This window comes from Centruroides sculpturatus, unplaced genomic scaffold (assembly GCF_000671375.1).
Source record: "Centruroides sculpturatus isolate CEXI.00-Female unplaced genomic scaffold, Cexi_2.0 scaffold1288, whole genome shotgun sequence".
Taxonomy (NCBI): domain Eukaryota; kingdom Metazoa; phylum Arthropoda; class Arachnida; order Scorpiones; family Buthidae; genus Centruroides; species Centruroides sculpturatus.
Genome location: NW_019385439.1, coordinates 65,611 through 77,349, shown reverse-complemented (window position 1 = coordinate 77,349; position 11,739 = coordinate 65,611).

Below are 11,739 nucleotides of genomic sequence, written 5' to 3'. Positions count from 1 at the left end.
TCAACTGGTTTTCTCTTTATGAAGATCATCTATCTAATTAATAAATTGCTGTAAAATCTTTCAACGTATTTTATTATTAAATGCAATGTCTAGCAGTGAAAAAGTGGATAAAAACTCTAAACACTAGTAGTGGTGGTGGGTTTGAGTCTGAACAACTGGCTGACCACGTGGAGTTTCCCGTGTTTTCTTCGTCTTTGTAACTTCTAAATAGGGGTCACTTTATTTGCCATATACTAATAAAATCAATACAAAGTGAACTCTAAATTTTTGAAAAAACTATCCATCTAAGCGAGATCGTTCCATTCTTATTTATAGTCGACCCCTCTATAACACTGTTGATTATTCCGTTTTATATGAATTCCATGTCGTACGAGTCACTTAGATTTTACAAATACGTGAACTGTTTACAGCCCGGCACACGTATTTGTAAAGTCTAAGTGACTCGTACAACATGGAATTCATATAAAACGGAAAAATCAACAGTGTTATAGAGGGGTCGACTGTATCCACCTCCCATTGTTGTAACCATAAAATTATTCATGTTGTAAGTGACTCTTTTTCTGCTGTAAAACTCATTCATAGCAGAAAATTGCACCCTATTGCAACAGACATACGTACTCTCATTTTCAATTCCAATAACATGTACAGTATTACTTGGGTACGTGGTCACCATGGGATAGCTGGTAACGAAAGAGCTGATCAACTTGCAAAAGAAGCTGCGACTAATACACAGTCCAATATTATATATAACAAGATCAGTCATAGAACGACTAAAAAATTACTATATGACGACTTCATATATCGTTGGCAGCATACTTGGGACCAAAAACACAATGTCGTAACCTACAAATTTATACCCTGCATTACAGATTACTTCAAGAAGCGTAAATGGACCTTTCTCAGCCCACATATTACTCAATTTCTTACCGGTCATCGTAAGTTTTCTATCTACAGTAGAACCCCTCTAGTCCGCCCTCGGCTATAGTCCGTCACTCCGGTTAATCCGACCGTGGTCGGAATCGAGAAACTTGTCCCAACTCGTCAGTGACTCACCGACCGTGGTGTTATTCTGTATTCGTTACAGTATATGTTTTATATTGTATGTATGTGTACAGTTTTGTGTGTGTTTTTAACATGTCGGGAGTGAAACGTAAACACGTTACTCTTTCATTAAATGAAAAATTAGCAGCACTACAAAGAATAGACAAAGGGAAGATTGTTTATTTTACTTTTTTCTGATAATCCGACCTTTTCTGCGTTCCGACCATACCCCCAGTCCCAAAGGTGACGGATTAGAGGGGTTCTACTGTACTTACAAAGGTTCACTGGTAAACAAACTTCTTTCTGTTCCATCTGTAATCAGCCTGATGGTGTCGATCATTATCTTTTCGAATGTATCTCATTGGAAGCTGAACGCTTGGCCTTAGAATTTACTGTTAAAAGTTACAACTTAAACTGGCCATGTAAGCATGAAGAGCTGTTAATGAATAAAGAGATCTTCAAATCATTTTACAGACTAGTCAAACAGCATGCTATTATTGCACCAACTGCTACCAGAGAATAGCTTACTACCGTTTCTTCTGAACTTCACACCATCCAACCTGATAAATCTGATGGAATCAATGAAAATTTTGATAAACTGACTCCTGATTATTTTTGTTCTTGCTTTAATCAATTACTACATAAGTTACCATGAATCAATCTACACATGAAATACTTTTGACCTCGTCTAATTCTTGTTCTGCAAGTGCATTTTGTGTTCGGTAAGTACTCCTGTACTCTAGGTGTCTTGGAGATCCTTATGGACAAGTTTACTCTGAGGAGTATTTGTGGTTCCTCCCTGACAGACTAATTTCAAGAGAATATGGAGTTATTCCTGGCGGTTCTGTCCTGCAAGACTTGTTCTGCAAAACTTGTTCTACAAGTACTCAAGGTGTCTTGGAGGCCCTTATGGACAAGTTTACTCCAAGGAGTTTTGTGGTACCTCCATAACGGTCTTATTTCAAGAGAATATGGAGTTACTCCCGGTGTTTTCTCTGCACACTTTTCCTCTATATTATTCCATTGAACTTTCTCTTAGCTTTAATTTTAGTTATTAAGTTTATTTTTCTTATGTTAGTTATTAAGTTCTAAATACTCTGTCTGCAATATTTTCTACATATGATAACTCTGTATACATTGCTATTCTTTAATAATATTTCATTGTTATTCTGTATTAATGTTATTAATGTATTGATTATTCTCTCTGTAATATTTTGTATTTAACTGACAGTTTTGTATACACTGTTAATATGTACTATTGTAAATGTATATAATTTTTCTCAGCTGTGCTCTTGCGGTGCTGAGTATGTGCCTCGAGCACCTAATAAAAACGATTGATTGATTGATTGATTGTAGTCACCTCCCAGATGAATAGATTGACCATCCAAAGAGATGGGTTGGTAACCTTTAATATAAGCCATCTGGAGGATTTTATGGTTTGGAAAAGAAAACATTTTCCTTGTAGGATGGAAAATCATATCTGATAAGGTAGTGAGCCAAAAACTAAGTGTTTAAAATGTTTCCAATAAATTGGTAATAGATTGGATGTTATGGCTTCAAGAGATGTTATCTTATGGATTATATCGGTGTTTAGAAAAAAATAACAAATTTTCTGAATTATTGTCGTTATTGTAGATGAAATTAGATAATATAAGAAGCCATTTGAGCTTTTTATTAAAGCAATACGTAGCTAGACTTTCCTGCCATTGTTTTTTTGTTTTCGTCCCTATCATTACTTTTATAAATCTTCAGATTGGTTCGGAAGTTATTATTAAGGGAATAGGGCCGTGTCTCTCGAACCAACGGTCCGATTTTCCTGAAAATTTCTAGGAATATTTCCTTTTAATACAGAATCCTCCATACAAAATTTCAGAAATTTTCGACAAAAACCAAAGAAGTTATTAAGCTTTAAAGTGGGTGAAAAATCGTGCTCCCACATACATTAACATAAAAAAAAAAGATCCCCAACCTCTTTGCATTTCTCGACACTCCGTGCACCCTTGAATCCAAGACTGTAAAAAAAACTTGAGGGATCTTTTCCTCTGTTATAGGAGAGTATATAAAAGTTTGATAAATAATCTGTTAAATAAGAAAAGGAACTAGCAGAATATTAGATCTGTAGGTTCTATATTAGACCTTATTACTGTTATTTAATTCTATTATCTGACAATGCAGTCTCCTTAGTTTCCGTTTATATCACTAGATGGCATTTACTTCTTTCTGTCGGTCGATAAAGCCGGGTAACATCCCGGAGAGTTTCCCAACTAGGGGTACGCGTATCCCTGGGAATAAGGCGAAATACGTAATGGCTGCCAAATATAATTGTAAAAAAACATTTTGCAGGGTGGTTTGTTTATTACAGGGATTGATTCTATTAAATTTTGCTGGTTAAAGGTCGAGTGGGTTGGGAGATAAAGGGGGTCGAACTTAGTCGTGGATTCGCCCCTGACCACGTGGAATTTTTCGGGATTTTTCCCCACGTGTTGTCGAACACATAAATAGGAACCAGTAGAGTGTCGTTTCGGGGTGACACCCCTTGTGTTACATTGCTTTATCAGATCCATTTTGATTAATGGTAGTAAATATGTGACATCGTTGTACGAAATTTTATAGTCGACCCCCCCTATAACACTGTTGATTATTCCGTTTTATATGAATTCCATGTTGTAAGAGTCACTTAGATTTTACAAATACGTGAGCCGTACACAGCCCGGCACGCGTATATGTAAAATCTAAGTGACTCTTACAACATGGAATTCATATAAAACGGAATAATCAACAGTGTTATAGGGGGGTCGACTGGTACATAAGGTGTCCTTATTTACTAAATTAATTTAATCTAATTCGATTGGGACTGCAGACTGGCCTTTGTTCTTTAACTTATACGTCTTTTGTTTTCGCATATAGGTCCATATAGGTGTCGTTAACCACGATTTTAAGTACGGTACGAGAAGTCGATAGAAGCGAGTAAAGCTTTAACGTAACGAATTGCCATTAGAGAGGAGGGTCATGCGGAGGGAGAGTTTGTAAGGATGATAATAGAAGCGGGGAGCGGGGTCGACCGCATTTTCTGATCGGTCGGATAATCATGGAGGCGCTAATGGGACGGATCGAAGGTCTTTCCGGTAGACCAGCGATCTCGCTTCTGAGCGTAAAACGAGAAAGAAAATCGACTCGCTTATCTCGCCAACTCGCTTATCTCGGCCGAACAACGACAATTTCATATCTAAAATAAATTCTATCCATAGTTTTCCATTATGATGCAAAAATTACGTAAATCGAATGGGAATAATCACATAACGGAAAGGATTTCACGTAGAATCTTCACAAAAGGAAAAGATTTCATATAGAATCTTCACAAAAAGAAAGGATTTCAAGTGGAATCTTCACAAAAAGAAAGGATTTCGTATAGAATCTTCACAAAAGGAAAAGATTTTATATAGAATCTTCACAAAAAGAAAGGATTTCAAGTGGAATCTTCCCAAGAAGAAAGGGTTTCAAGTGGAATCTTCACAAAAAGAAAGGATTTCAAAGTGGAATCTTCACAAAAAGAAAGGATTTCACGTAGAATCTTTACGAAACCGAAATGGAACCTTAATAAGACGGAAACCTGCTAAACCGGAAAAATTATTTGGTACGACGAGTCTGGTTTACACAGGTTTTACTGTATTACTTTCCTGGCTGTTATATATAACAGAGAGAAATTATGGGAAAAATAACAACCCCCCTCTAAGATTTTTACACTTTTTGGACTCAGGGAACCTTGAAACACCAAAAAAAAAATGTAAAAAATTCATGTTTCTTTTTCTATGTAGTGTGTGGAGTGGACATGATTTTCCTCACCCAATTTAAAGCAAGCTTAATAACTCCCGTGCCTTTTGTCTAAAATTTCTGAAATTTTGCAGGGAGGTTTGTGTATTAGAAGGATTGATTCTGTAAAATTTTGGCGGTTAAAGGTCGAGGGGGTGGGAAGATAATGGGGGTCGTGTGTATTTCCAGTAACATCTTTCGTCAACAGCTGAGAAAATAACAATTTTCTTACACATGGAGAAACAGTTTAAAAATTTTATATTTTTCGTCTGACGTGTCTCGTAAAAGACTAAAAGGCATTTCATTCTGAGGGTAAAGATGAGTTTTTAAAAATATTGTAAATGCCAATAACGATGAAACATATAAGACACGTGACCTCCTCTATCTCCTTAAAATTTAGTAGTATCAATACCCCTTATATACAAGTCACTGTGCCAAATTTCGTTTATTAATCTTTACCCCATCCCGAGAAATACTTTAGGACATATGGATTACGTTAGTTATTTATTTATTAGTACAAGATATTAACACAAAAGAAGGGCCCCACCAGCAGCCAAACGGTTCTTTTCCCTGAATACTGGGGTCGTGGGTTCGCTCCTGGACAGGAGGGGGCTGGCCACGTGAAGTTTTCCAGGTTTTCTCCACGTTGTAACGCCCGAATAGGAGCCAATTATCCATAAAAACATCTCCCGGAAGGCATTCCCCCTAAGCAGATCGTCTAAGTGTTAATTAACTCATCACAATACAATTTACCGGACCAACGAACCAATTTACTTGGCTTGCGAAATATCTTACCAATTTATCGGTAAGATATTTCGCTGCCGGTTACTTCCATATAATGACTGTATTTAACGTATCAAAAACGGCATGTATATATATACAAACTAAGCATAAATCACCCCATAAATTGCCAAAAAGAAGTGGTCTTATTACAGTCTCTAGTAGACGATACTCTAGATTTTTAAGTCACTTTGTGCTTATTTTCTTGCCATTGTTTTATTATAAAAGTCACATGTAAAGATTTTATTATCAGCCCTAACAAAACCTTTTTTTTTCCCTTTCTCTCTACAGTCTTTCGCAAATAACCTAATAATTCTTTTAGAATCTCTCGTTGAAGATGATAAATCATCATTACTAAAAACCATAAGTTTTGGAGCCACATTTATATCTAAAATCCATAAAGAAAGGGGAAAAAATCAGTTAAAATATACGCTCTCCACCTCAAATTAGTAATGGCTTGCCCCTGTAAATCATACTTTTCCTTTAACACCAGAGTCGTGCGGGTCAGCTCTTAACTCCTTTCGAGGGAAGAGTTTTGAATTGAAATTATGTAGAAAAGTAAATAAATATATACAGATTACCTTTATATTTTATTTAAAATAAATAAATGTGTGTGTGTATGCTATTTAATTAACTATAATACTAATATAAGTAAAATAATTACAAACAATTAGTTAATTAAATATAATATATACGTATCATAAATGCCGGATTTATAAGCCTACACTATATAATCTAATGTTTATAATATGTATACAGTATATTTAATTAATTAGCCATTTAATAGCTTCTATCGTTATAGTTAAAATGCTAATAATTACATTGACATTTTAATTGTAACTGCCATTAGACATTAATAGCTATAGTATACAAATCTAAACCAGACAGAGCAATATCCATCCCCCTCCATAGTAAAGATGTGACTACAGAAGAGAATATCGATAAAGCACGGCACCCATTCGTGGAGAATAAATTATTTATCCCTTCTAAACACCTTAAAATATATGCTTTCCACCTCAAATTAGTAGTGGCTTGCCCCTGTAAATCATACTTTTCCTTTAAGAATAGAGTCGTGCCGGCCATCTTATCTAACACCTTTCGAGGAGGGAACTTTTTGAATCGAATACAGCTTGTATCGGAAGTTAGTATATAGTTAATTGGGGCCTTATACCCTATATTAAATTAAATACTATCGAAATACTACACGTAATAAAGATAATTTTACTTGTGTTTAATTAAACACAGGTTACAAAGCATGCAATATCCTGGTAATTTATACGAAATTTAAGAAATAGAAGACTTTTTTTTTTTGTATAATACATCGAGTCTGAGGGAAGAACAACTCTTCCTTCCCTCGCTCCATCCTATACTCTAAATGTGGTATTATCGCACCGGAAATTAAAACAGTTAACGCTTTTATTACTGGGCCACAATTTGGATTTAATAATGGCTTTAAATCGTCGAGTCGGTTGGAGGGTTATTAAGAGGATGGGAGCCGTATCCTCCGAACTAATGGTCCGATTTTCCTGAAAATTTCTAGGAACATTTCCATCTAATACGCAAATCTCCCTGCAAAATTTCAAAAAAATTTAAGAAAATACACAGGAGTTATTAAGCTTCAAACTGAATGAAAAGTCGAGTGGATAAATTATCGAACATTGGTAGAGGTCGTGGGTTCGCTCCCGGTCACGTGCAGTTTCTCGGTTTTGACCAGATTCTATAGAAAGTCCTCCACCCGAAGATGGCCTAAAAATCAGGCCGAAAACGTTTGTGTATTCTTAAACAAATAGTACGACACGTAACATATTTAGAAACTTCGACCTTTAACTAATCCCACGTATTTGAAAAATACATTATATATATATAAAGATCGATCGTAAATACCTTTTATAACGATAATAAACTGTAAAACCGAAACAAATTGTATTACTTTTTAGGATTCTCTCATCGTCCTTGGACTACTTTTCGTCACATTATACATTTCCACGCATGGGCACCCGCAGAAAATTTTCCAGGAGGTGGCAAAGCTTGGAGACAAATAAATTGCATCAATTTATCCACAGGATGGTCAAGCGCCCAGTTTGCACCCCTTCTGTGAATGTCCACGCTTCTACACTTCATTGTCGTACATCTACATCGTTAACACACCAGCTGGACCTCACTGGACGAGCAAAAAAAGGGCAATCGACAGGGTCCACCTCCAATAGGGGCCCCAAACATCGATTACAAGAAAATAGTTACCCCGAAGAGAAATGTCTGAAGTCATCACTGTACAGTACGTGGCACCCCTAATTTAAATTCGCCCGGAGCCAATGAAGCTAGGGCTCGTCATTGTTAGACCCGTGGCACTTTATCCTACTTCTATTTAAAATACAGCGAAAGTCAATAATAAAGATCGAAAATGAATTTTTGAGGGAAGATAAAAATCTGTACGAAATTTGGGTATATTTATACCATTTGCGATAATTTCAACACGGTAAATGCATCTTTTCTGTTTAAAAGTGTGCCATTTAAAGCCATTAAAGGCAGGGCAATTAGCCTTATCAGTCATTAATGTCGCACGCATCTTTGCTTTACCAAATCTTTAAAACCAAGAACGAGTGCAGAAATTGGAAACGTATCGATCGTGGAATCGAACTTTCGTCCAGAAATCGATTGGTTAATCGATTTCTGGACTCGGCCATTCATCCTATGGACTCGTAAAGCCTTAGAGCATCAGGTTTTTACATGCATCATTATTTGGTAGAGAGAAAGGGCCAGTTAAATGTTATAGGGGCCTACATGTATTTCGCCAAAAATACATAAAGCTTTTACGTTTTCCATTGTCCTAATACAATTTTTAATACGACTCCCCGAAGGCTGGTAGTTGGTTGGTCCACGTGGAGTTTTCTGGGTCTTTTTCACGTTAAAACAAGAGCAGTTTTCCACAGAAAGGCCACTCGGTAGATCGTTTACGTATTAAATTACTTTATTAACTCCACGATACTCACAATAAAAATGTTTAGTATGTTGCAACTTATACCATTCCTCGGCTTCCTCGTGGCACCCAGAAATAAAGCTAGCGAGATTATGGCTAGTTGTAATCCATGTGGGCAGCAAAGGGTATGACCAACAAATGGTGTGAAACCACTTCTATACAATAGGGCCATCTATAACCATTCAAATAATTTTCCAGTGAAGGGGAGATTAGTTCCGGTAAACCGCTAAGTTTATTTTACTTATCAGAATTGCCGTTTATTAGGGGGGTTAGTGGCTGTGTCACGGTCGATGTCACGCGGCTTACGTCAATGGAAATGAAACAGAAAAAGTAGGGGGTTTGTTTTCCCACAGTTCCTCTATAACGGATGTATTCGTCGATATTATTTCATTCAATAGAGACCCCATTTAGGTGTTACACGCGTAAAGAAAACCAGAGAAATTCCACGTATTAGCAGAATTGATCCATCCTACCCTAATAAGTAAATGTTTAATGTTTGGTCCACTTGCCCATGAGGGATTGAGGGCTTTCGTCGTGTTCAGTTGTTATTGTTTGCAGAGAAAATACATTCTATTCTTCTACCACGTTTATACAATTCGATACGTTTCTTATTTTTTCTGTTTATTAAAAATTAATAAGAGTAATTCAAGTAAAAACGAGGGGGATGGAGACTTCACCCCGGTATCAGGTATATTGTTATAAGTAAACATTCTTAAGTTACATCTTATTTAACCGCAATAAGCTTTATTACTTAGAAAATAAGAATGGAATCCGAACCTTTTAACCTTCTTCATTTCTTTAATATTGTATGGCTCTATGGAGACCACTCAAAAATAAAGTCTTCGGAAACACTTGGCGATCTGCCGAGGGGGAGGACCTTCTACGAGAAAATGGCCCCCGTTTAGGTGTTAAAAACGTGAGGAAAACCCAGGAATAACCACGCAAAGTTTCTTTGTAGAGTACTGGCTTAAGTTGTGGTCTTTTTAGAATCAACGTAGTCTTCTACTTCTAGTGCTCCTTGGTCCTTCACACCGGTTTGTGTCTAATCGAGAACGATACCCTGGTAAACGCCGTATTTCCGGTGAGGAATTTTAACAATACTCACCTCCAAAGATAAATCGAAAACATTTCAGATGATTCTCGTCCAATTTCATTGGTAGGATCTTCGGATGACGTCCTTCTCTACCTACCTAAATGGCGAAATACAACATGCCAACGGGTGTCTTCACCTGTTGTACTTCGTTACGCTCTCGACAGATGGAGCCTTGGTGAATACAGTCGCCTTCTGTTTTCTTCTTTTCTGTATTATACCTGGTGTCTACGCGTGTTTGGGATTTCAATCATATTTTGTGTTAAATTGTATTGTTTTACCGTTTAATCTGTGGCACGTGTGTAACCTTTCGATGTTTCTATTAATGGATTTACCAATTGTTCTTTTAATTTTCCTTCAAGAACAAATGCCCTATGAATTTCCTCTTCCCGATCGATTTTTATGAAATTGCTACCACGTTACGGTCAAGAGTAATAAGGTCAAACATTAAAATTTAAAACACGAGCGTATTGTTACGTCAGAAATCCTCCTCCGATCCGATTTTAAGGGGCCTTTGCCCCTTAACAATACTACAAGTGAATAAGACCACAGAATCCCACAGGGTTTTCTTCACATTTGTAACACCTAAATAGGGGCCAGTTTCTCGTAGAAAGTCTTCCTCGGAGGTAGATCGCCCACGTGTTGCATTGCCGTATACAATCAATCCAATCCCAGGACCCACTCCTGAAATTTTTCCAAGGTGTGGTTCCTATCCGCTAGTTTAAGATTTTATTTTTTTGTTAGTAAGTGTAACATTAATTTATAGGGTTAAGGAATCACTACGGGGCCCTAATTTTCCCTAGAAGTCCAGGGAAAAATCCCCCAATTCTCCACCCCTCTCCATTATATCGATGAAAGGCCACGGTTATTATCCGTAACCAGCAAATAACGTTCCCCCTTTTACCGTCCGGTGCCCAAGAATGTAAATTAGTGCAATAGACTCCTCCCGGTTATCCTTAAATCGCGTACAGTGTTGTACAGTACAATGTACTGTACAAGTGCAAGTAATAAATAAATCGTTTAACTGTTTACATATTTAATCCCGTTATCGTCTCAGTCAACTAAACCGGAATTATCCCCATAATCTACTTCCTCCCCCGTATATGTCGCGGGTCGTTTATTGTTATCGGTGGTGTTAGGGTGAGCCCCCGAGAGGAACGATTCCACTGCATTAATATTTGTGCCCATCCGTTCATTCGTCTCACGTTTTCTCCAAGAGCCGCCATCTTTTTATTATTAAAAAAATCCCTTTGCTTTGATCGGATCCCTTTTAAGATAGGAGAATTCTTGGGAGTCGACCAAATTGGATAGGGAAATTCCCCAGTCGACTTTGTCCAGACGAAAGAACGTTGGCTACTTTATGGAAGGAACCATTTATTAATCTTTTGAAGATATATTAAGGAAAAGATAGAAGAAATTGGAGAATGGAACGAAGATTTTTCTCTTCTTCCCCAGTGGCGCGTGGTAAAAAAGAGCAATTGTCTGGGTGCAACACCAATACGGAGCCTCAACCAAGTCTTTTATAAGAAAGCATTTCCTACAGATAATTCCTCCGTAGAAAAATGTCTGAAGCAAACACTGTACTGTACTTTGGGGCCCTAATTCCTCGTTCCCTATCAAGTGTCTACGTCACGATAGAAGGTTCGTTTATTATCGTAGGTTCGACTCTCAACTCCGGAATAATAAACAACTCAAGGTTCCGATCCCACAATTCAATTCCATTATCCGAAGTTTTTCAGGTGTTCGCTCCTTCCACCCCGTAATGTCTTCTTCTCCTTCTCTTTACGCTCTGCGGTTGTTGGGTCGCACCTCTCCCCTTACCAATTGAATTCTGCTTGTCTAAGGTGACTTCGACGAGTCCCGAAGGTTTTAGGCTGGGGTTCTGTCGCCCTGCACGGAAGAGTTTCTGGCGGTGGGGGTCGGGGTGCTCCTCCCCTCCTGTCGACCCGCCCGCCCACTTCCGGCGTCGGGAGCGCTCCCGGTCCGCGCGCGCCGACGCGATCGATGCGGCGGGCGCCGCCCACGCCGGCGGGGCGCCGTT